Source organism: Saimiri boliviensis, chromosome 11 (assembly GCF_048565385.1).
Source record: "Saimiri boliviensis isolate mSaiBol1 chromosome 11, mSaiBol1.pri, whole genome shotgun sequence".
Classification (NCBI taxonomy): Eukaryota; Metazoa; Chordata; class Mammalia; order Primates; family Cebidae; genus Saimiri; species Saimiri boliviensis.
Genome location: NC_133459.1, coordinates 46,564,572 through 46,588,118, shown reverse-complemented (window position 1 = coordinate 46,588,118; position 23,547 = coordinate 46,564,572). Strand labels below are relative to the sequence as shown.

The window sequence follows — 23,547 nt, the reverse complement described above, 5'->3', positions numbered from 1 at the left end:
TGCAGAGCCTCACGCCTCCACGCAGGTAGAAGTTGGGGTTGGCACCTCAGAAAGTACAATCTCCTGTGAGTCCACAGCTGGAGGCCTTTAAGAACATCTGGATGGATCATCGGTTCCCTCCCTTAGCCTTTTAAGCCCCAGGGTGCCAAATCTGAGCCTAGGCAGATAAGAAAGCTAGATTTTCATGTGCACATTTGGTGTGTATGTGGAGAGGGGAAGGGAGGGGTGGGGAAGGATGTCACTTGCCCCAGAAAGCCCTTCTTATCTACAAGTCCTTTGAAGTAGGGAGCTCTCAGAGACTGGCAGCCAGAGGGGAGCCTTTTTTCCACACTAAGTCCCTGCCATTCCTCAGCTGCAGAGGCTGGGCCCAGTAATTCTGGAATCTCAAAAGATCACACATTATTCATTCACTCAGCAAGTGCTTACTGAACCTAGCAAGTACTAGGCTCTGGAGATGAATCAGACCCACATGCTTATTTGCAACCACAAAAGCTCTCAAATTGCTCCCAGCCCAAGAAGGGATGCAGACATGGAAATAGAGACAGTGCAGTGGAACGCTTACAATCTTGGGTCCTGGTTTGGAATTCGATGCCTGGCTTTGATGCCTAAGAACCCTCTACAATGCTGGAAGAAGAAAAGAGGAGTCAAACCCCTGCTCATACACCTCTGCTGATGGGGAAAACCACTATTACCCCCGCTTCTTCTCTGCCCCAGAGCAGCCTGTTACGACAGTTGACCCTCTGGCTGGTAGATTGTGCTACCTCCCTCAGAGCTAAAACCTGCCCCCTGTGCTCCTCCCACTGATCCTAACTCTGACCTCTGGGGCCACACAGACCCTTTCTGGCTGTACATGTACCAAAATAGCCCTGAAGAGAACTGGAAGCAATGTCAGATTCCTACGAAACTCAGTTCCTAAAGATTATTTGGCTTCAGACAGGCCACTCTAGAAGCAGTAAGCAGAAATCACAAGACTGGTGGGGGCTGGAGACAAGGAGCTCACTAACACATCAGGTGGGACATGATGTGGCTTGAGACAAGCAGGATTTGGGCTGAAGAAAGCTAGGGGGCCACTCAGTGAGAAGTTTTGTTGTTGGGGACTGAATGGGAGGCCCTACTGAAGACTCCATGGGATGGCATGCTGGAGGTTGGGGGCTCAATGGGGAGGCATGCTGAAGGCTGGATACTCCATGGGAGGGCATGCTGGAGGCTGGAGGCTCAATAGGAGCTCATGCTACAGCTTGGAAACTCAATGAGAAGGCATGGTACAGTCTGGACACTCAATGGGAGGACACGCTGGAGGTTGGAGACTCAATGGGAAGGCATGTTGGAAGGTAATGAGAGAGCTGAATCCTTCTTTTAGCCAAGGAGAGGGTATAAGACAAATGAGAATGAGAAAATAGAAAACAGGAGTGGCTTTCCAATTCCCAGTCCTCTGCCTCCTCCCGCTTCTAGCTAGATGTGCATCCCTCCGCTTGCTCTTCCTTTTGAAAGCATCTATTCTCAGGCTGCGAATGTTCTTACCTAAGTAGCTGGAGGTCAAGCAGTGGGTTCATCTCTATTCCATCTCAGGCATTATCCTTGTCCTTGGCCATGCCTGGTTCATGACCTGCATGTGGCAAAGGCTTAGTAAATGAGAACTGAATAAATATCAGCCTGTGAAATTGTTCATTGCATTAGTATATGTGGATTGTGGCTGGCGCAGAAGCTGCATGTCCAAAGAGAAGGAATCAGCCAACTTTAGGGTCAGGAGACTTAGATCTTAGTCTTAGCTCTGACATGAACTTAGTTTGCTCCAGAATGGCCTTGAGCTGGTCTTTTTTCCTCCATGGGATTCAGTTTCTCTGTCTAAAAGGACCACAGAAGACAACTCTGAGGCCTACTAAGCCATAAATGTCATACGATGATCAAGGAGACCCCCTCCACATTTATTTGGCACATTCTATGTCCATGTAGGGGACACCTGAAGAGACCGTCTTCTAATTTCTCCTCATGGCACCTCCATCCCCCCACCAGAACAGTTCTGAGCCCTGGGAACCAAAAGAGGAATGTGTTCAATTCTGAGCTTGGCCAAATTAAGCAAAAACCTCTCTCTCTACAGAGGCAGTCTACTGAGGCTGGGAGGAGAAGGAAATTCCTATCTTTGAATAACTCACTTTGCAGTGGCTCTAAATTCCCCAGGACCAAGAAACCTGCAATGGCAGCTTTCCACTGCGCTTTTCTCTAAATTCTCCCTTGCGGCCACTTCAGAAGGTCTTCTGGGACATTCTGCTAGCCTTCTTATTTTCCACAACTGATCTGTCATTATAGTCCCTGGCCCAGTCATGTCCATGGGGCCTGAGTTATGCAACACAGAGGGCCCACGTCTTCTAGGCTGCAGGACTGTGCCTCAGAGGGCAGCCGGGAATGAACTAGGTCAAGCCCAGAGCTGACTGAGGGAGGATGGTGGACCTAGTATAACAGACTTTTGCACTGTAGCATTTCAAGCTGGAGGAGACTTTCAGGATTATTTTGTCACACACCTTGGCTGTACAAATGGGAAAGAAAGTCTCAGAGAGGGCACAGGACTTACCCAAAGCCACATCACTTGTTCCTGGTAAGCTTAGGATGCAGATGCAGGTTTCATTTATTCACTTATCCCACAATCATTTTTCCACCACATCCCAAGTTCTAGGATTAGAACTTATTTACATAAATTCGTATTCATTTAACCAACTTATATAAAACTTATTATGTGCCAGTCATCTTTCTAAGCACTTTATTAATATTATTTCATTTAATACTACTAAGAACTCTGAACGTAGGTTCTACTATCCCCAATTTACAAAGAAGGTCGAAAATCCAGAAGGCCAAATAACTTTTCCAGGGTCACACAGCTAAGAAGTGGGTCATAGATATTTGGATTCTGGTCTGTCCTGTACTCCTTCCTAACTGTGGATTGTTCAGTTGGAGGCAAGAGAAATTAAATCCAAGTAACATGCAGTGCAAACATTGGGAGATCCAAGGCCACAGAACAGAGAAATTCTGGAGAGAAATGGGACTCTGAGGATGTCAGGCTCACATCCAGCTGGGAGATGGCCCCAATGATAGGCCTGTGCCCAGCAGCCTCGCTTCTGCTCTAGAACAGCAGCAATACACAACTCAGAGAACACCGTCCACTCTGTATTCCATGCAAACTGCCCCGTGGGGGAGTGCATTGCAGCAGTGGCTCAGCCTTCACGTACTCAAGTGACTGTCAGCCAGGTGTGTGCCTCAGCCATTTAGTCAGGGCTGCTTTTCTCCCAGAGGAGGACTCCTGGGCCCAGAACAGACGCCTTGCCAGCCCCAGAGGTAATGTGCCCCAGCTGCTGCTGCAGCCTCGACCAGCTCTGCGCAAGATCATGCCAAGGGCAGCCTAGGGGTCTTATGTCTAGACAGTCAGAGAACGGGGCTCGGCATCTTGGGAGAATTTTCCTGAGTTCCTCCCACCTTTGGGAATGGAAACTGAGCTCATAGGGAATTTGTTCTAATTTTAGGGAAATAAGGAGAATTGAACAAGAGCTCCTCAAGGCTGAACTCTTCTGCAGAATTTCTCCAACCCCTGCTTTGTTTGTTCTTTGGTTCCGTGAGAAGCCACAGAGCACCAACTTTGGGCCAGCTCCTGGCTGGGCACTGGGCACTTATATAAAGGATTAGACAGGCACCCTGACTGCCAACAATGCCTATCTAGCTGGGCAAGGAACTGACAAGCTCAGCCCACAGTGCTATAGGTGCCATCAACAAGGAATCTTGGAGATGAAGGAGGGCACATGAACATAGCTTCCGAAAGCCCAGCCTGGAGGTCAGCCCAGGCTTCTGGATAAAGTCCAGGGTGAGTTGCTCTTTCTTTTCCCCACACCAAGGGACCCAGCTGAAAGGCCACCTTCTTCAGGACATCTGACTTCAGGACACACCAACAGTCATTCAACAGGCACCATTCAACAAATACTGGCTGAGGAAAGAGCAGGGGACAGGAGAGACGAGATGTCCACTCGGGGGTTATGCCCACTCCCTTCTGTAAGAAACCTTTGCACATATTTCACCCATTGAACCACCTCGAGGTGTGTGTGTGTGTGTGTGTGTGTGTGTGTGTGTGTGTGTGTTTGCTCTTAAGCATTTCCCATGTTTATTTCAAGAAATAGGTATGTATAATGATTAAGAACCTAGCCTCTAGAATCAGCCATTCACATTTAAATCCAGAGCCCATCTCTATGTAATCTAAGCAAGCTACGTAGCCTCAGTTCCATTTACCAATAACAGTTATTTAAGAAAGCTGTGTGGATTACATAAAGGAATCCTTGTTAATTGCTTAACCTTGGTTATTGCTTGGTTATTATTGTGAGTATAAATAGAGGCAGTCCCGACTGCTAGTCACATCAGCCCACACTGTATAAGACAGGCTCTGTACTTAGTAGGCACCTTATAAATGCCTGGTGTTTGACTGATGTTTGGCAAAAGACGGAGGGTAGGTATGTGTGGCCTTTTACAAAAATTGTTTTTATTAAGGTAAATATATCTTTAAAATTTTACCATATTTATAATCCCGGCACTTTGGAAGGTCAAGGCGGGCTCATAGTTGTAATCCCAACACTTTGGGAGACTCAGGCAAGAGGACTGCTTGAGCCCAGGAGTTCCAAGGCTACCTTGGGCAACATAGCAAGACCCCATCTCTACTAAAAAAAAAAAAAAAAAAATTAGCCAGGCAAGTCATGGTGGTACATACCTGTAGTCCCAGCCACTCAGGAAGCTAACGTGGGAGGATCCCTTGATCCCAGGATTTTGAAGCTACAGTGAGCTATGATCCCACCACTCCACTCCAGCCTGGGTGACAGAGTGAGATCCTGTGTCTTAAGAAAAAAAAAAAAAACTGTATAACTCTATTCACTGTGTTGTGCAACCATCACCATTATCCATTTCCAGAACTTTTTCGCCATTCCAAATAGAAACTCTGTATCCATTAAATAATAACTCCCTGTTCACTGCCCCCTCCACACACATACCACTACTGTATTCTACTTTTTGTCTATGAATTTGTAGGTATCTTGTGACAGCGAAATCACATGATATTTGTTCTTTTGTGTCTGGCTAATTTAGCGTAGTATTTTCAAGGTTCATCCATGTAGTAGCCCATGATAGATTTTCTTCTTTTTTAATGCTGAATCATATTCTATTGTATGTATATACCACATGATGTTTACCCATTTATCCGCTGATAAATACTTGGGTTGTTTCAACCTCTTGACTATGTGAATAACACTGCAATGAGCACCAGTACACAAGTGTCTGAGTCCCTGCTTTTAATTCTTAGGAGCACATACTAAAAAGCGGAATTGCTGGGTCTGTGTTTAAGTTTTTGAGTAACTGACATACTGTTTTCCACAGCAGCTGTACCACGGTATATTCCCACCAGCAATGATGTGTGTGGTCTCGAAGTAGGAGTTGCCTCTAGGGGCACCTGGCACCCTGCTGTGAAGATGTTCCTCAAAGCAAAGGCAGCAGAGTGATGATGAGGAGGGCAAGCCTGGAGGAGGTGCTCAGTGTGGGGAGGGCCCCAAAGCCACACTGAGGAGGCAGTGGGAGGCCCAGAGTGTGGGTTTTTCCAGAAGGCCCTGGAGGATGTGACAGCTGCCATTCTATGTCCACCATGCTGCCTGGGGGCAGCCCCAGAAACAGAGAGTCATCTGGGGAGAAGAATTCTAGGGAAACTGGATCAATTTTAACGTGAAGAAAAGGAAGGCTTTCTGAGAGTCAGGGCCATCCAGTGACATGAGCAGGGAGTTTTCCATCACTGGAGGTGTACCAGGAGCAACTGATGTCTTTTTGGACAGAGGCCAAAGGGCATAGGAGGCTGGACCATATGGCTTCTGTGAGTCTGTAGAGCAGTGTGTTGGGAAAGTGTGTGACTCAAGGATTCTGTAGCTGGTTTCCATTTAAGCCTTTTGTGGGCAAAGATTCTATAACTTGCTATTCCTGCCCATCCAGACAAATTCTGCCCTGGCTTCTCTGTGTGAGCCATATTGGCAAAGACCCTGTATTGGCAAGGACATTGCTCTCCTCAGCAGAGGTGAGCTTCATTTCCATTTGCTGATGTGGAGATTATGTGACTCTGTAAATTCCTGTGGCTCCCATCTACCTTTTCAAATGGAAATAATACAATATGTCTGCAAAAAAGAAGGATGCAGGAATTGGATTTGGAAACCGTGCAGAGATGGCAGGGGCAGAGGAAAGGGTGCAAGGAGCTTTCCTGTCTGGCTTTCGAGGGCATCCAGAGCCTGCCCCTTCCCTGCCACTTGTGTCCCCTCACCCCTGCCGCTGGCTCGGGTACAGAACTAACCTTATTTCTATCTCTGCTGAGCACTCAGCCTCCCTAATGCTGGGCTGCTCTCTCTTTTACTCTTCTCTCCTTCCAACCATTCAACTCACGCCCCCTGCCAGCCTGCTTCCTGGGATACCTTCTCTGATTCTCTCCACCTGCATAAATCCTACCCATCATTTATGGCTCACCCAGAAAGCCCGCAAAGGTCTTCCATAAGGTTTTGTATGCTGAGATGCCACTCCATGCAGTCATTCACAGATATTTATCTATCAAGTGTTCAGCACCAGGAGTGCTAGAGGCACTGGGGATAGGTCAGTAAAGAGAGCCAACATCATCTCTGCCATCACTGAGCTTAGACTGTAGCCGGGTGATGGAGTGAGATCACCGCAGAAAAGAAACACAGAAGCAAATACATAAAATTTATGGATACAGGGATGATGGGTGCCCAAACAATGGAACAGCAGATATAACAGAGGCTACTCTGTGGAACGGTCAGTAAAGGCCTCTCCAAGAAGCAATATTTGCGCTTGAACAATGAAAGCAGCCAGCCACGAGAGGATCTGGAAGAAGTCTTCCAGAAGAGTACAAAGGCAAAAGTAAATGACTAAGGTTAGTTTGTTCAAGGAACAAGAAAGTGCCTACTATGGCTGGATCACGGAGAATGAGGTAGAATAGAAGACGTAATGATAGGAAGACTCAAGAGAGGTGATTTAAGGCATGGTAGAGATTGCAATTGGAAGCTATTTCAGAGTTTTTGTTTGGTTTGGTTTTTTTATTTTTTTAGAGAGACAAAATCTTGCTCTGTTGCCCAGGCTAAAGTGCAGTGGCACAATAATAGTTCACTGCAACCTCGAACTCCTGGGTTTGAGTGATCTGTTTGAGGGTTTCAAGCATAGGAGGGACACGATCTGATTTATAATGACAAGAAGACACCGTGGCTGCTGCATAGAGAATGGTTTGGTAGGAAAGGCTGGAAGCAGGGAGGCCAGTTAGAAGCCTACTGCAGCAGACCAGGCAAGAGACAATAGTGGCTTGGACCTGGGAGATAGTGATGTGAAGCGTGAAAAGTCAGATTTGAGATTTATTTTAAAGTTATAACAGCCTAGGGGTTGAAAGGAGACATTATTTCTCATCAGAACTCACTTGCATGTCCCCTCTTCACACAGGGTAACAACATTATGTTTGGATGAAGCCCTTTCTGTGAATAGTCTCAGTCCCGCAGGCAGAGAGGCCCAGCTGAACTCCACTAAAGGGAAAAGCAGAATCCTTCTAGGGTCTGCTCTTCCCCACGTGTTCTGGAAAGCACTTGCAAAGCCTGAATTCCCAGCCCACATGCTGGAGCAAAGCATTCTGTTCTGCCTTTGAAACCCAAGAAAGTTGCAGAAACAGCCATTTACCTGTCACATGGTTTTCATAATTTCCCTGCCACCTCTGCTAATCACTGACGTGAGTTTTGGCGGGTAGTGGGTCTAAGGCAGGTACGCTGAACTGCAGCTAGTTCACGGGGAGAGAATTGGAGTCGAGATCTTACGGGGCCCCTCCTGAGTGTGCCCAGCCACAGGGGTCTGCTCGTGAATATTTGGAGGCCTTGACGAAACCTCAGAAGCAAACTGATGTGCAGGAGGGTAAACCAAGTGACACGTTGGAAAGTCAAGTCAGTGAGTACCTGTGAGTCCAGCCCAGAAACACCCACGTGTGGTGTCAGATGAGGGGTCAGAACCGTGGACAGTGTGAAAGATACTGAGCAACTCAGGACTGACAGGGATGCAAAGTACATGATATATCCATGTAGTCTCAAAATCATACTTCTTTGTGCCTTCTCTTGGTGAAGATTAATATGTATGCTGCTCTAAGCACTAGGATACAGTGGCAGGACATTAACCCAGTCCTTTTCTTCCCAGAACTATGGACTAAAGGGAGCTGAGCAATGTAGTTCCAACTCCAGATGCTCAGGAGAAGCGGATATGATCGCGGCCTTGGGTGATGACTAGGGCGGTTTTCTGGAGGTGGTGACGTGCCAGGTAAAGTAGAGAAGATACTGAGGGAAATCCAAGCTTCATGGCATTCATGGAGAAAGCTTGGATTTTGGACCAAACAGGCTTCTTTTCAAGCTAAACTGAGACTTTGTTTTCTCATCCATAAAATGGGAATTAGAATCCTTGTTTTAGGTATATTGCAGAAATTAAAGGACCTAGGAGCCATTGTGCCTGGTTCAAAGTGAGGTTTCCTGAAATGGTTGGTTGCTGGGGGCCAGGAAGCAGGAGGTGATAAGGAGTCTCAGAGAGAAAATCTGCAAAACCATCTCTTCTTCCTCAACCCGTGGACAGGATTAGTGTAGGCAAGGCCCAAAGCAGCACCCCAGACTGTTTGGGTCCTGGCGATCTGTTTGCCCAGAGCTTCCAGAGGGCACTAGCACAGAAGGCTTCTGCAGGCAGCCAGAGAGGCTAGCCGACTCTACTTCCACAAGCCAGGAGGGCCCCACTCTGAGGCTCACACCTTGTGAACTTGAGATGGTGGCCAGGAAGGCAAGTGCTGCATTGGCTAGACTTAGTGGGGAGGTGGGCCTCCACCGTGGAAAAGGAAAATAAAAAGAAAGATTCTTGCCACAGCTTGCTCACAGGGAGATGCAGTTCTCAAAGCCCCGCCTCCCCCAACACCAGGATTTTGCTGGAGAACTAATCTTTGGAATCTGACCCAGGAAAGACCCACCTCCTCCGGGAAGCCTACTTAGACTGCGCTGGTCACTTACGAACTCTTACTCCTCCAACTCTGTGCACTTGACTGTGGTTTCACTCTCATATGCCATGTACTTGCAACACATCCTGCTTTGCACACTTCATTTTTGATTCAGATTGTCAAAGTCCACTAGGAAGGGCAAAAGGAGGAGGACAAAGTACACACTTACTGAGCCCCTACTGTATACTTCACTCTGGGCTAGGCACTTCTCATGTCATCTCACATAAATCTTCCAACAGCTCACCAATGTAAGGACCACTATCTCCATTTTACAGATGAAAGGACAGGTTCAAAGAGATGCAAGTTCCGAAATGGGAACCCAAGTTGGCTGGACTCTGAAGTTTTCTAAAGTCATCTGTCCTTCAGGGCCTCCTTCCTCCTCATCAAAGCAAGATACTCTGTGGGAAAAAGAATACATTATGCATGCTGTGGTGACATGTTTAGAAAATCCTGCTTGTTAAACATGTCTCTTAAGTTTTCCAAACCACAGTAGCATATTTGAGGCTCTGAGAAATCCTGCAGAGAAGACACCAGACTTACTTTACCTAGCCTAACATTCCCTAGGGCCACCTCAGTTGCATTATAGCTTCTATAATAACATCCCCAAAAGCACCTGGGCACACACTTTGAGTTACGCTATCTGTAAAGCCAAGATCATCAAAATGGGAGTATTCAGGAACAAGCTTTCTGAGAAATCTAAGATGGGTGGTGAAAGCTGAATTAGACGTGATTAAGAGGGAGTAGGAAGAAGGGTATGTGAGGTGATGGAACAGAGTGGGAAAAGCACAGAGGTGGGAGTGAGCAGCACGAGGGGTCAGGACCAGGAGAAGACAGCCCCAACTGAAACTCAGCATCTTAAGTCCATGAACTGTTATCTTCTTTGACCACAACAGCCTGTCTTTAAAGCCAGAAGCTCAGTGTGACTCTGAGTCACGCTATCAGGCATTGTAAGCAGGAGGCAGTAGTTGAAATACGTATGAGTATGTGTCCCTCTTGCCCAAGGAAGCAGCAGAATGCAGCATGAAGGACTTTAGTTAGACATAGTTAGGCCATCAGTTTCTAATCAATCCCCCCTAAACCACATGCACTGTCTTACCACCATCCCATTGCTTATACTCCCCACACTGTAATGCTCAGGAGAAATAAGCATGGCCTCCAGCGATGAATGCCCTCCCCTCTGCACATTTCCATCTTCCCAGCCTCCACCACACAGTTCATTTGCCAAAAAGACTTCTAAAGGCTCCATGCTGTCTGCTTTCTCTGGAATCGGAGGTCCCAATGCATTTGTCCTTCCAGAGAAGACGCTGGAGACTTAAGATGTCAGTGTCAGGACTTAGAATCTTGGTACCAAAATTGGGCAAAGAAGTAATCCTGGGAATTTCTGCCTAGGACTGAGCATGCCTGGCGTATTATATCTGATCAGGGCGCCACACAGGGACAAAGACTGGGGTGTCCAAGTGTTGATAGCCCAGATGGGAAGCTCTTGGAAACTGTCATAGAAGACATAGGTTAAGGAAAGTGGTGGGGAGGCATTTGTAGAGGGAACTACAATCAAAATCTTCGAGCAATAGCTCACATTTGTACAACCCCTTATGTAGCCTGGAGTAGGGCTTTTCAAATGTGTCCCCAGGCCAGCATCATCAGCATCATCTGGGAACAAGTTAAAAATGCAAATTCTTGCACACCATCCCTCCAAGAACACCTGAATCAGAAACTCAGGGTAGAGCCCAGTCAAGAATTTTAATGAGGCCTCAGGGTAGTTCTGAAGCACGCTCAAGTTTGAGAAACTCTAATCTATATTCCCGTTGTAATAATAGCTCATGAAAATAGCATTATTAATTTTTATTGTAGAAAGCATCTCAGAATGGATATTTGTTCAGTCATAGGACTCACAGCAGATAAGCTGCAGACCTGGGGTCCCAACCCAGATGGACATCAAATCCCAGTCATTCTGCTCCCAAGGACACCAGACTCCAGCTCTGTAGGGGGAGGAGCTTCCCAGCAGCAGGACAGAGCTGCCTGCCTAAGGTTCTAAGAGAGCTGCCTGCCCTGGCCCCAGTCTGCCTTAATTGGCTCATTAATAGCTGTGATTAGCAAGAATGGAGAAGCCTTTATCTTTGAAGTCCCTGGGCTGTGCTAGAAGCTCATGCAGGGAGCTTGCTGTGGCTAATTAAAGCTGAGCTATGTTTCCTGTCAAGGGCCCAGAGTGTTAATGGCTTCAAGCAAGAAAAATTAAGCTTCAATTTCCATTCAGGGGTAATGGATAGAACCAGCAAAATGAAGATGAGAAGACAAGGTCTTTTAAAGGAGCAGGGACCCTGGGCAGGAAAGTAGAGCTCCAGATCTTTTCTGAAGTACGTAGCCAAAGAGGTGTTGCTAGCTTTGGGGTGCCATGGGCACCTCACAGGCAGCCCCAGGGCTGACATCGTCTTCATTCATGGTGTTACTAGGATTTTTGAGCACTTCAGCTTCTGGCCCCTGATCACACCTGCTCGGGTAGGTATGAATTGTCAGTGGTAAGGGAGAGTTGGATGACGGTCCTGGTGCTAACAGGATCTCAGGGGCTGTGAAGTTTCTGGTCCCAAAAGTCATATCCATTGCAGAATTGAGGTCCTCCAACCACTACTATTAATTTATCAGTCACCTTTTCTCGAGTCTTCACTAAATGCCAGACACAGGGCTGAGTGCTTTACATTAGCTCATATAATGCTCCCAATAATCCTATAGAAATTGCACAAGGCACGGGTACATTAATTGTTTTGCCCAGATACATGTAGCTGAGCAACGGACTAAACTCAGCTGTAGCTGATTCAAAATCCCTTGTCCTTAACCACGAATATAGCCAAGACTCCCTGATCCTTAAATTTCCTAGAGGCCTGGGTCATTTCAAGCTGAGAATGCTAACTCCACCCAGCCATCCACCTGGTGAGGGCTCTTTGATTATCCACTCCCACCCTACTCCTACCCTGCTTCAGGGGAGATGACTGAGGGCAGAATCTCTCCTCATACACATTGTGGTTGGGTGAAGGGATCAAACTAGCCCCTGGCTGTGTAGATCTAAGTATAAAAACGATGCTTCTGAATTAGAAATAAGAACAAGTGTCTAAAAAATAACCTATTCTTATTTAATTTCTTCTTCCAAAAAGTTTGATCAAAGTAATCAAATGTTAGGGTTTGAACACCTATCACCCTTAGTGAAAAGAATATTATATAATAAATAGAAAAGTCAGTCAATAATTGATATATTCATTCAACTGAAACCCAGATTGTTTAAATAAGAATTATCCAGGACACCCAGCAGGTAGAAAATGTGGTTCCCTAGGAGCCCGTCATCAGAGCTCCAAGTAGTCAAAGGCTTTTTCTTCTTCAAGGTCTAAGTCCTAGGAGCTGTCCCACTACCCCTACTCTAACCCTCCTCCCAGGAAAGTGCTTGCACCATCCCACCCTCAATTTCCTACCACTCTCTTTTTAATGGCCTATTTCAGAGTTGACTATGTCTGCCCATCCCCCGCCATCTCAAGGTCTGAGATTTTTTAAAAAATTTAAAAATGATCTGAGTCATCTCTGCCTCCCCAGGGCCCGGCCCACAGAGCCCAGCAGGTGTCGGTGAGTATTGGCTCAATGAACAAATGAATGACTGTGCTGACTGAGAGGGAATGTCGCTCGGCCTAGAATTCATCTCTGCCTACCCTGGGCTTTGTATCTTTCTCACAGTCCTCCAGCACAGCTGGTGATTCTGGGTCTCCACGTCTGCCTCCTCAGAGGTGGTGGTCTAGGTCTAACTTGCCTCTTTATCCCCAGTGTCAACCCAGGGAACAGTGACGAAAAGACCTATGGAAGGGCTTATTGAAAGAATGAATGATCAAAAGAACAAAGAACTTGCTTCAGAAATGTTCCATCCTTGGCAGAGAAAGTGTTAACCTGTATGTGTGAGCCTACCCCCTCCCCAGGAACCTAAATCACTTTAGAAAGAGGTCCTTGCTGATTGGTGATTCTAGGCCAGGCAGAGCATACCAGGCAGAGCCCAGGCATTGCCAAACTGGGAGCCCAAGTAGGGCAGAGGGGGCAGGGACAAATGACCAGTGTCACCAAGGACCTCTCCATGTGAATGGGGTTGGGAGAGCTTTCCCCACTCCAGGCCCTACTCAGCAGTTCCCTTTGGCTCTTAAGGCTCCTCAGTGGTCTGTGTCCTTGGCCTAGCCATGAAAGTCAACATGGTAAAGAAGAAAAAACACAGAGAAGCCCTGGCTCCTTCAAGGATGATGCTACCCGCTTCCCACCTCCCCTAACCCATGAAATGAGGCAATATTAATGCCACCTTTGGGGTATAGTTGAGATATGAAGCTCAATTGGCCAATGGGATTGGGCTTTGTGAATTGTTATGGGAGACATTTGGGTGGCAGCTTGCCCATGGTGGCTTCCATGCAGACAGACCGTGGTGTTGTATGTGGGGAGAAAAACAGATCAAATTAGGCTGAGAGTGATGCAACATTCCCTTCCTGAGCATTTACTGCCTGCCAAGCCCTGGGCTGGTAGACACATAACCATGCATTAGTTCATGAATTTTCATAGCCAATATTCAGAGTAGGGATTAATCCCATGGAAAAGATGGGGAAATTGAGACCATACAGACTCAAAGAGGTAAAGCCATGTGGCCCATATTGGTCTCAAATGTCAAGGCTGAGCCAGGCTCCGAACCCAGGACTTTCTGACCCCCTACCCTCATGCTGCCTCCCACAAACCACAGACATCCATTCTGGCTCATCTCAGCAATGCACTTGTTCTGTTTCCTTAGGCGAGTCCTTCCTGCTGTGTCTGTTGAAATCTGACCCACTCCCCACCCCCAACTTCAAGGAGCTACTTTCTCCCAGTCTGCTCAATAGCATGCCCATCTCTCTCCACAACCACCTCAAACTGCAACTGCTATCTCTGTTGGAGCTGGAATCAGCGTAGCAGCACACATTTACATTGGAAAGGATTGCATGAGCCTGTGCCCCTCCCTGACTGGGATCCCTGGGAAGACAGGGTCTATATTCTATTCATCTCTGTGCCTCTCTACACCACCCAGCCACACTGCCCAGTACACAGCCTTGAGCAAAAGAGGGACACAGAGAAGATGCATCTATTAAAGTGTCCCTTTTCCAGGCCTGTTTTCTCTAAATGGTGGATGAGTTCGATTAAATCAATGGTTTCAAAAAAGCCAGAAGTAAGCCCTCTCCAAACAGCCTGCTCCCATTACCTCTCTGACCTCATCCCCTGTGTTCCAGCAACACTGGCCTTCAGGACATTAGTCAGCCCTGCCTCAGGACCTTTGCATCTGCTGTTGTCTCCACCTGGAGTGATCTTTCCCCAGATCTACCCATGGCTACCTCCTTCACTCCTTCAGGTCTTCCTGTCCTAACCACGCCATTTCAAGTTGTGTCACTCCCTCCCCCCAGCATTCTCTGGCTCTGCCTCTGCTCTTTATTTCTCTCTATTGCATTTATCAGCATCTTAGATTTTTAAAAAATTTCTAAAGCATTGGCTAACTGCCTCAGAATTACCTGGGAGAGCTTGTTTAAAAATGCAGATTCCTGACCCCCACCAGACCAGCTAAATCAGGATCTCAGGGATAAGACTGGCTATTTGCATTTTATAAATGCTTCCTAGGTAATTCTGATGCACAGACAGGGTTGCGGACTGTAGAAAATCACTGAAATGAACCAAAGTCCCTCACAGGTGGGACATCATCTGAATCAGCCAAACCCCAGCCTCACCTGCATAACCTGCCCTGCCCCCCCACCCCACCTCCGCAATGCTGCCCACGCACCCTCCCTCATGCTACATGAAACGACTTGCTGTTCTGACCATGGCATCCGTTTAGACTTGTTCAACTTTTGCTCATGCCCTCTCCTCTGCTCTCACTGTCCTCTCCAGTATTCTCAACTTACTCTCCACAGCACTGCTGAGAAACCACCTTCTCTGGGAAGCCTGCCTGTCCCCCTCCCACCCCCCAAGTCGGAATCCCTAATTTATTCCTCCACTCAGAGGATCTTGCACATACTGTTGGTACAGGATTTATCACACATTTTAGAATCAATTTTCAAATGCTTGTTCTCAGTACACTATGGCTCTGAATAAAACAATGATTGAGTCAGATTCATTGATATTTCCAGTACCTAGAATAGTACTTGGCACATAGCTAGTGCTTCCTATGCTGAGTACATGAGCAAATGTATTAATAAATACATGGGCGTTTAAGTTGATGCATGCTTAGGAAAGCCAGAGTTGCAAGGCTGATATCATTTGTCCTCAAACCGACCCAGCATTTTCCAGTTTCATCTGAGCACAGCTGACCATCACTGACAGCTCAAATTTGCTCTTAGGATAAAACAGACCCTGACGAGCTCCCTCCTACCCATCTGTCAACAAGTGACCCAGCTTAGTTGAGAAGCACTCCCCTCCTGGAGGGCTTTACTCTGTTTCAAGGTGAATCCAAGCCTTCTGCTACAAAAGTTCTAGCTATCAAAGCAGCCCTTGGGGAGTTCTTTTGCTCATGGAAAGGACTTTCTCTTACCTCACCGAAGTCAGTCGATTCTTAGGGCGCTGCATCACAGAATCAGAGAGCTGCCCCTGATGGTGCTCCAAGCAGAAAGGAAAGACAACATCACACACACACACACACGAAAGTCGCAGGAGAGCCCTCTAGCTTGGCAGGAATAACTAGAGACCTCTGGGTGTAGCCTCCTCACTCTTCAGATGGACAGAGAGGGCCAGAGCAGTCTGGACAATTATATCCTTGTGGAACTCAGTCCTTCAATGAGAGGCTTCTTCCCTTCCCCACCTCTTGCCCCTTCCAAAGAACGGCTGGACTTCCTCTTAACGAGAGACATAATTTATGTCAGCTGGGCTTAATTAGCACCAAGCTCTCTTGGGCCGACAAATGCCCCGCTGGCCAGCATCTGAGGGCTGTCTGTCAGGACATATTTGGATGATGAAGCCATGCTGCATGCTCAACTCAGCCCAGGAAAGAGCAACTTGACTTGGATGCCCACCAAAGACTGCCAGGCTTGGCTCCTGCCCACAAGTTGGGCAACAGGCTGTTTGGCAGGGGATCAGGCCATGCTTCTCTGGTAAGAGGGGTGAGGCTGGTCTAGGAGTGTACCACCCTAGGGCAGGATGCCCTCCCTCGGCTTGGCTGGGCCCAGCAAGTATAGGCAGTGACAGAACCCTGAGCTGTGAGCCAGGAGGTCTGGACTCAGAGCCAGCTCCACCACTAACACCTTATTGGGTGACCGTAGGCCCATTGTTTATCTTCCTCTCTATGCTTCAGCTTCTCATCTGTAAAGTGGGAAGGATTTCTTTGCCTGACTCAAGAAACACTTAAGGAACATACACGGCACCAAAAAAGCACTTACTCTTTTTAGACCTCGGTTTCCTCATCTATAAAATGCGACAAGCATGGCATTTCCCTCACAGAGCTAGTATAAGTTTAGGTGTAGATTAATACATGGTGCCTGGCAAGGAGTGTGAGCTAAATCAGCTGTTACCTATTCCCTTCATATTATTAGTATTACATTGGCTAAGCCATTCCCTCTCTCTGACTCTTAGTTTTCAAATATGCCTTCTTCATAAGGGTTGGTGTGTAAATCAAATTTGGAAACTGTGTCTGAGAAAGGAGCTCATGTAAGTTGTACAACTAAGAATTGGTAGATTGGGGTTCTAAATTTAGATCTGTCTGACCCTCAAGCCTCAGTTCCATCTACAATAGCTATATCCACTTTAACACCCACTGGTTTTCAGATTCTGCTTTCAGTGCTGGGTGTGCAGCATGGAGCTGGCCTGGAGAGCCTAGACATACAAAACAGATACAGCCCCCCATTACCACTCCAGATCTGCCCTGTTTTGTTCCTGACAGCACTTCTGAAAAGCCCAACTTCTAGGAGAACAGACTAAAACAGAAAGCAAGAAGGGACTGTCCTGAGCCCCCAGTGAGTCAAGCGTGGGCCCTGAAGAGAATAACCACAAGCTCCAGGCTCTGTCCCGACCTGCCCCAGGTGCATGCCCAGACCTACGAGGCCACACAGCCTCCTTCTTCATCTGCCCTGAGTCTTCCCTGCTTTACAGGGTGGAGGCTCAGGGTTGGAGTAAGAGCACATGGCTTTTAATCCCAATCCTATCACTGACTTTCTGCAAGACATTGGAGAAGCACTTTAAACTTTCTGGGCATGAGAGTATTGTATGTGAAGTGGAAGTGCTGTGCACACTCATTAATATGGGTGTACTCCTCACATATTCCTCACAACAGGATTTTTTCCCCTATAAGCTTTTAGGCAGAGGGATGACTGACTCATCTTGGCTTTGTGCTTCATTCTGTTGAAAGAAAGAAGGAAAGAAAGAAAGAGAGAGAAAGAAGGAAAGAAATAGAAAGAAAGATAGAGAAAGAAAGAAAGAAAGAAAAGAGGGAGGAAGGAAGGAAGGGCAAACAATCCCCCCTTATTAATGTCTCTCAGACACCCAGCTGGGGGATGAAGAATGCAAGGAAGATGGCCATGGAGCCCAGAGAAGTCTGCAGCTCTTCATGTCCACTTGGAGGAGTGAAGACCCAGGCCCTCGCCAAGCCATGAGAGCATGAGAGCCTGCAACTCCCAGAGAAATAAACATGCTTCAGAGTGAGAGGGGAGCCAATGGAAGTCAATCAGCTCAGAGAGACTTGAGACATTTTTGGATCTTTAAGGCAGAGCATTAATTCATTTTGGGGAGTTGTGGGCTGCTAGACCCAAAATCTGGACCCCAAATCTAGTCTACAGAAATTAAAATCTGCTCATATATGCCTTAAGTTTTCACCCCAAACCTGCCACTATCCTCAGCTACCTTCTTTCCTCCTGAGAAGCTAGGACTCAGTCTCCTGATTGTTTTTATTCAAACGTCCACACCCTCCACCCTAGGACTGAGCATGTGGGGTGCTCTATAGATATTCCGTCCACAATCCTCAGCCCTTATTGATCAGGGGCCCCTGTAGACTGTAAGATGTGATCGCCAGGAGCCATCCCTGTTCTCAGTAGGTGGAAGGTGTCTACTTTAACTGAACTCACACATGTTGCAGCCCATGGATTCCAGAGAGGATGGTCAGCTCAGATGTGATTCATCCCAGCCACAGAGCCTCTGGATGTGACTTTAGATAAGGGAATATGTGATGGAATGTATGAACATTCAGATTTAGGGTCAAGAGACACCCTGATTCAATCAACTTATGAAGAAATACGTGTCTGTTTATTAATCAGCAGATGGTATCTTTCTGATCTCCCAATTGCTGGGCGTGGGGAACCCAGAGAAACTGGACAGAAGAGATATATGAGAATGGAATGAACATTAGTTTACAAAAATGTTAGTCACTGAATGGGGAAAAAGGTCAAAGACAGAAAGCAAATTTAAACCATTGTATTATCATAAAGAATAACAGTAGGATTTCCTAATTCTGCAGAAATTTCTTACTTTCCCAGAATCTAGTTTCACCCTCACCACGACCTCATCAAATAAGACTCCTTATGGCCATTTTATAAATGGGAAAATGAAGGCAGCTAGCCAAAATTTGCTTGCTCTAATGTCTTAAAAGCAAACTCATTAAAAGTCAGTGCTATACTTTTGAAATCATAGAAGGTCATCAGTTTAATCGGCTTTTTTTTTTTTTTTTCTCCAGAGTAAGGATGATGTAGAAAGGATTCTAAAAGATTGGTTATGGTCATTAAATAAACTTCCCAAGTGCCTTCATAGGCATTTTAAAACTTTTTGCGCTGTAATGCTAATCCTGTGGCAAGCTTCCTCTGAAAGACGGTTCTCTCTTCTTACTTTACTTTAAATGTCTCAGCCCCTCAGGCTCTATTCTCCTCTTCTTCTGTATACACTCTTTCCAAGTGCTCTCATTCACATCAGGACTTCAAGTGGTATCCCTCAATTGTACACCTCTAGCATGGACTCCTCCTAAGGTCCACACCTGCACGTTCTATGGTGGCAGGTACTTCGACATCTGAGTATTCCTATAGCACTTAAAACTAGACAGAGAAGTTTCGCTTCCCCGGGTACTACTGTTCTTACTTTCACACTCAATCATGAAAGAAGAAAGGCAGGGCGGGAGGGAGGGAGGAAGATGGATGCTGCTAAAGAGCTCTAAAAAAACCGACCAGTACAACCCTTCATTCTGAAGATGAACAAACTGGCTAGATAGAATCAGACTCCGGACTGGAAATCCTGTCTCCCGACATCTGGCCTGGATCTTTGTAAGAGCAGTGGCACAGAACACTGAGAAATGACACAAAAAAGGCAGAAGGCCAGGGAGGAAAGCTGGGCCTTTGCTTCAGAACACTCAACACAATGTGTGGTCATACATTTGTCTGTTTACATGTGTGCCGTCTGTCTTTGCAGTGTTGGGTCTGGGAAACCAGGGACCATGTCATGCTCACTACTGTATTAGTAGCACCCGACACAGGGCCTGCACATAGAAGGTGCTCACTAAGATGTGCACCATTATTAGTATCCACAATGTAGAAATCTAGGAATTAATCTAGGAATTAATTTAACCAAGAAAACAAGATATAAGATAAGTGGTTAATTTAACCAATTATCTAGGAATTAATGTAACCAAGAATACAATAGACATCTATGTAGAGGAGTATAACACTAACATAGGGCTTAGAAGATTATATGAATAAGTAGAGAGACACTCCTGTGCATGAATGAGCTGACTTAACATTAAAAACATGCCCCTCCTCCAAAATCAATATAAAGATATAATTTGAAGCCAATCAAAATACCAGTTGATTTCTTGAGGATGCAATACACTTACTCTAAAATGTACATGGAGAAATTCAAATGCAGTTAACCTAAAAATATTAAATCTTAATAAAGAAAAAAATAAAAGAGGAGAACCTCATTCTTTCAGATATTAACATGCTATAAAAACAAGATAATAAACACATTGTAATACTGGTCATTAATGGATAGAGGCACTGTGGTAGAACAGGGAGCACAGAGACACACCCTCACACTGTCACATGTATTGCACTAGATACTCTCAGTATGCCCCTTCACATCCTTTCTCCACCCTTCTCTGGCTTCATATGAGAGGCTGGCCTCCCTGCGTTGCATTAACTGTACTTACTTACCCTGTGATTCCCTGTTGAGTTTGGCCAAAGAGAGTCACTGGAGGGAGGTTGGAGAGAAGAAAAGTTAGAGGGTAGTTACGCCCTAGCTCTCCCCTGCCAGGTTGTACTCACATGCCCAAGACCAGAACACCAGCTACAGCTTCTTTTGAGTTTGATAGCCATTCCCTCCACCTGCTTGTTCATACTTGGTGGGTAGGAGCTGGAAGATGGGAGATATGACTGCCCCACTGTTGCTGCTGAGTATCCTAACCATCCTTATTGGAGTCCTTAACCAGGGAGTCCTTAGTTCTCCTCAGTTACCCCATTTCAGCTTACATTCTATTTCCTGCTAGGACCCTTACAGATACATATATAAAAGAACTTCACAGACCGTAGAATATGACGAATCAACTCACTACAAATTGTCAAGTATATCATGTTGAGAAAATTAGTTCATCATATGCAGAAGAGGAAAACTGGATCTCCTACTTAATATCATATACAAAGGTGGTGTTATGAGGATTAAAAGCACATGTGAAAGACAAAAAATAAAGTTTTTAGAAGAACAATTAAGTTAATAGAAGATTTAAAAAATTTAAAGTTAATAGAATATGTAGAAGTTTATCTTTATGACTTAGATATGAGGAATAATTTCCCACACAAAACACTAAAAGCACAATTTGGGAGAAGATAAATTATATTTTTTAAAAGATTTCTATTCAGGCCAGGCATGGTGGCTCAAGCCTGTAATCCCAGCACTTTGGGAGGCCGAGGTGGGCGAATCACGAGGTCAAGAGATCGAGATCATCCTGGCCAACATGGTGAAACCCCGTCTCTACTAAAAATAAAAAAATTAGCTGGGCATGGTGGCATGTGCCTGTAGTCCCAGCTACTTGGGAGGCTGAGGTGGAAGAATTGCTTGAACCCAGGAGGCAGAGGTTGCAGTGAGCCGAGATTGTGCCATTGCACTCCAGCCTGGTGCCTGGTGACAGAGTGAAACTCTGTCTAAAAAAAAAAAAAAAAAAAAAAAAAAAAAAAAAAAAAAAGATTTCTACTCAATGAAGGGCTCTAAGGAGGAAATAAATAAATAATAGAAAGTATTAACAACATCTGAAATTGACACCAGATTAATACGGAAAAGACACAAAAACTACAAATCAACAAGAAAAAGAGAAAATTCATGAGAAAAGTAAGCAAAGGATATTTGTACACAGGGAACTTTCAAAAGAGGAAACACAGAAAAAGAGAAAGTATTTGGAAAGTTGCTCAAAATTATTAGTAGCCAGAGAAATGTCTCTTATGCAATTTATATCAATAAATATTAGAAAGCTGGATAAACAACAAGATTTGCAGGAGTTTAGGAAACTCTCATACGGCAGAATTATTGAGTGGTGGAGGCATTCTAGAGAACATCCCCCACCACTTAGTCAAATTAAGTATATGCACGCTTTATAATTCAGCTATTATGATCCTGGATATGCATTTCCCCCAAATATGTATTTCTCTAGGTTTATAAGAGAATTATTTGTGGAGTCAGGGAATTGTAGGCAACCTGGAAGATCATCACTCAGAGAGTAGATAGGTAAAACATGTGAACTACTACTATTGAGTGTTACATAGCAGTCAGAAGAAATAAATTGATTGTAAGAGTATACTCTTTGGTGCAAAAAATAAGAACAGAGTCTGACAAATTACACAATATCATTTATCTAAATTAAAAATATATGCACACAAAACAGGTATACATATTTGAAAGGACATATATAAACAAAAAATATACATGAAACATATTAATGGTGAGAAGGATAAAGGGAATGAGATATGAGAATAAAAGAAAATAAATAGAGAGAGAGAGAGACTAACTTCTGCCACTAACCTGAGCATGTACACTATGGACCATGAAGCAACAATTTATTTAAAAAGAAAAGGAGGATATGGGTAAGGGGAAGTAGAAAGCAGAGAAGGAGAAGAAGAAAGAGGGGGAAGGTGGGGAGGAGGAGGAAGAGATGAGGGGAAAAGCTAATAAGGTTATAAAAGAAAATGAAATAATAAGAAATAGTTAATCTAAATGGAACAAATAGAAAACAGACAGCAAAATGGTAGAGTTAAACTCAAACGGACCTATATTTACATTAAATGTAAAAAATTGTCAAATTGGAACAAAAAAGTAAACCCAATTACATGGTGCCTACAAGAAATCCATTTTAAATATAAAGGCACAATAGGTTATAAGCAAAGCATGGAACAAAGATATACGATGCTAACACTGATATAAATAAAGTGGGTGTAGATTTATTAATATCAGACAAAATAGACTTCAGAACAAAAAATCTTGCCATAGATAAAAAAGGTCACTCCATAAAGGAATCAATTAATCAAGAGGACATGACCAAAATGTGTATGTACCTAATAGTAGGGTTTCTAACAACATTAAGCAAAAACTCACAGAAGTAAAAGGAAAAATAAACAACTCCAAAATCACACTGGAGACTTCAACACTCTTCTCTCAATAATTGTAGAATAGGTAGACAAAAAATAGATTAAGATAACTTTAAAAGCATTATAATCAACTTGATAGCATTGGCATTTGCAGAACATTTCACCAAACAATAGATAAACATTCTTCTCAAGGGTCCACAGAACATTTATTAAAATAAATCTTATTCAGTGTCATTGGACAAGCCTCAATAAATTCAAAAAGATTAAAATCATAGAAAGTATCTTCTCTGACTACCAGATAATTAAATTAGAAACAAGTAACAGGAAAAAATCTGGAACATACCCATTAATTTGGAAATGAAACAATGTATTTCTAAATAACCCATGGGACAACGAAGAAATCAGAAAGAAAATTACAAAGTATTTTTAATTAAATCAAAATGAAAAAACCAATACCAGAATCTATGAAATGCAAATAAAGAAAAATATTTAGAATTAAAGGTTTATGTTAGAAATAAAGATTTAAAATTAATGACCTGAGTTTACATCTTAAAACATGAGAACAAGGAGGGAAAACTAAAACCAAAGCAAGCAAAAAAGGAAGGAAATCACAAAAACTAAAACAGAAAACAGGGAAAAAGAAAGGAGAAAAATTATGGAGTAAAGCTCAAGCTGGTTATTTGCGATCAATAAATTTGATAACCTTTGGCCAGACTGACCAGGAAAAAAAAAAAGATTCAAATTACTAGTAGCAAGAATAAGCAAAGGGAATATAATTACAGATCCATTTGATCATTTCAATAGATGCAGAAAATGCAAGGTTACAGAAAACAAGAATAATATACAACATTTAATTGTATTTTGCATACTTTCAAGAAATAGTTGTAAGTTGAAAAATTTTAAAGGCTATTTCTAAGAGCA

General features: G+C 44.6%; 1 long non-coding RNA gene across 2 annotated transcripts in view; it reads right to left on the bottom strand.

The window, feature by feature from the left end:
- The window catches only part of LOC141580247 (uncharacterized), a 32,702-nt gene extending 26,567 nt beyond the window's left edge, over positions 1-6,135 (bottom strand). For both annotated transcript variants that reach the window (XR_012512401.1, XR_012512402.1), the window contains exons 1-2: positions 4,739-6,135; positions 1,522-1,606 (exon numbers count right to left, since the gene is read on the bottom strand). This is a non-coding gene — a long non-coding RNA (uncharacterized LOC141580247). The remainder of the gene's footprint in view (positions 1-1,521; positions 1,607-4,738) is intronic.
- Between the last annotated feature and the right edge of the window lie 17,412 nt (positions 6,136-23,547).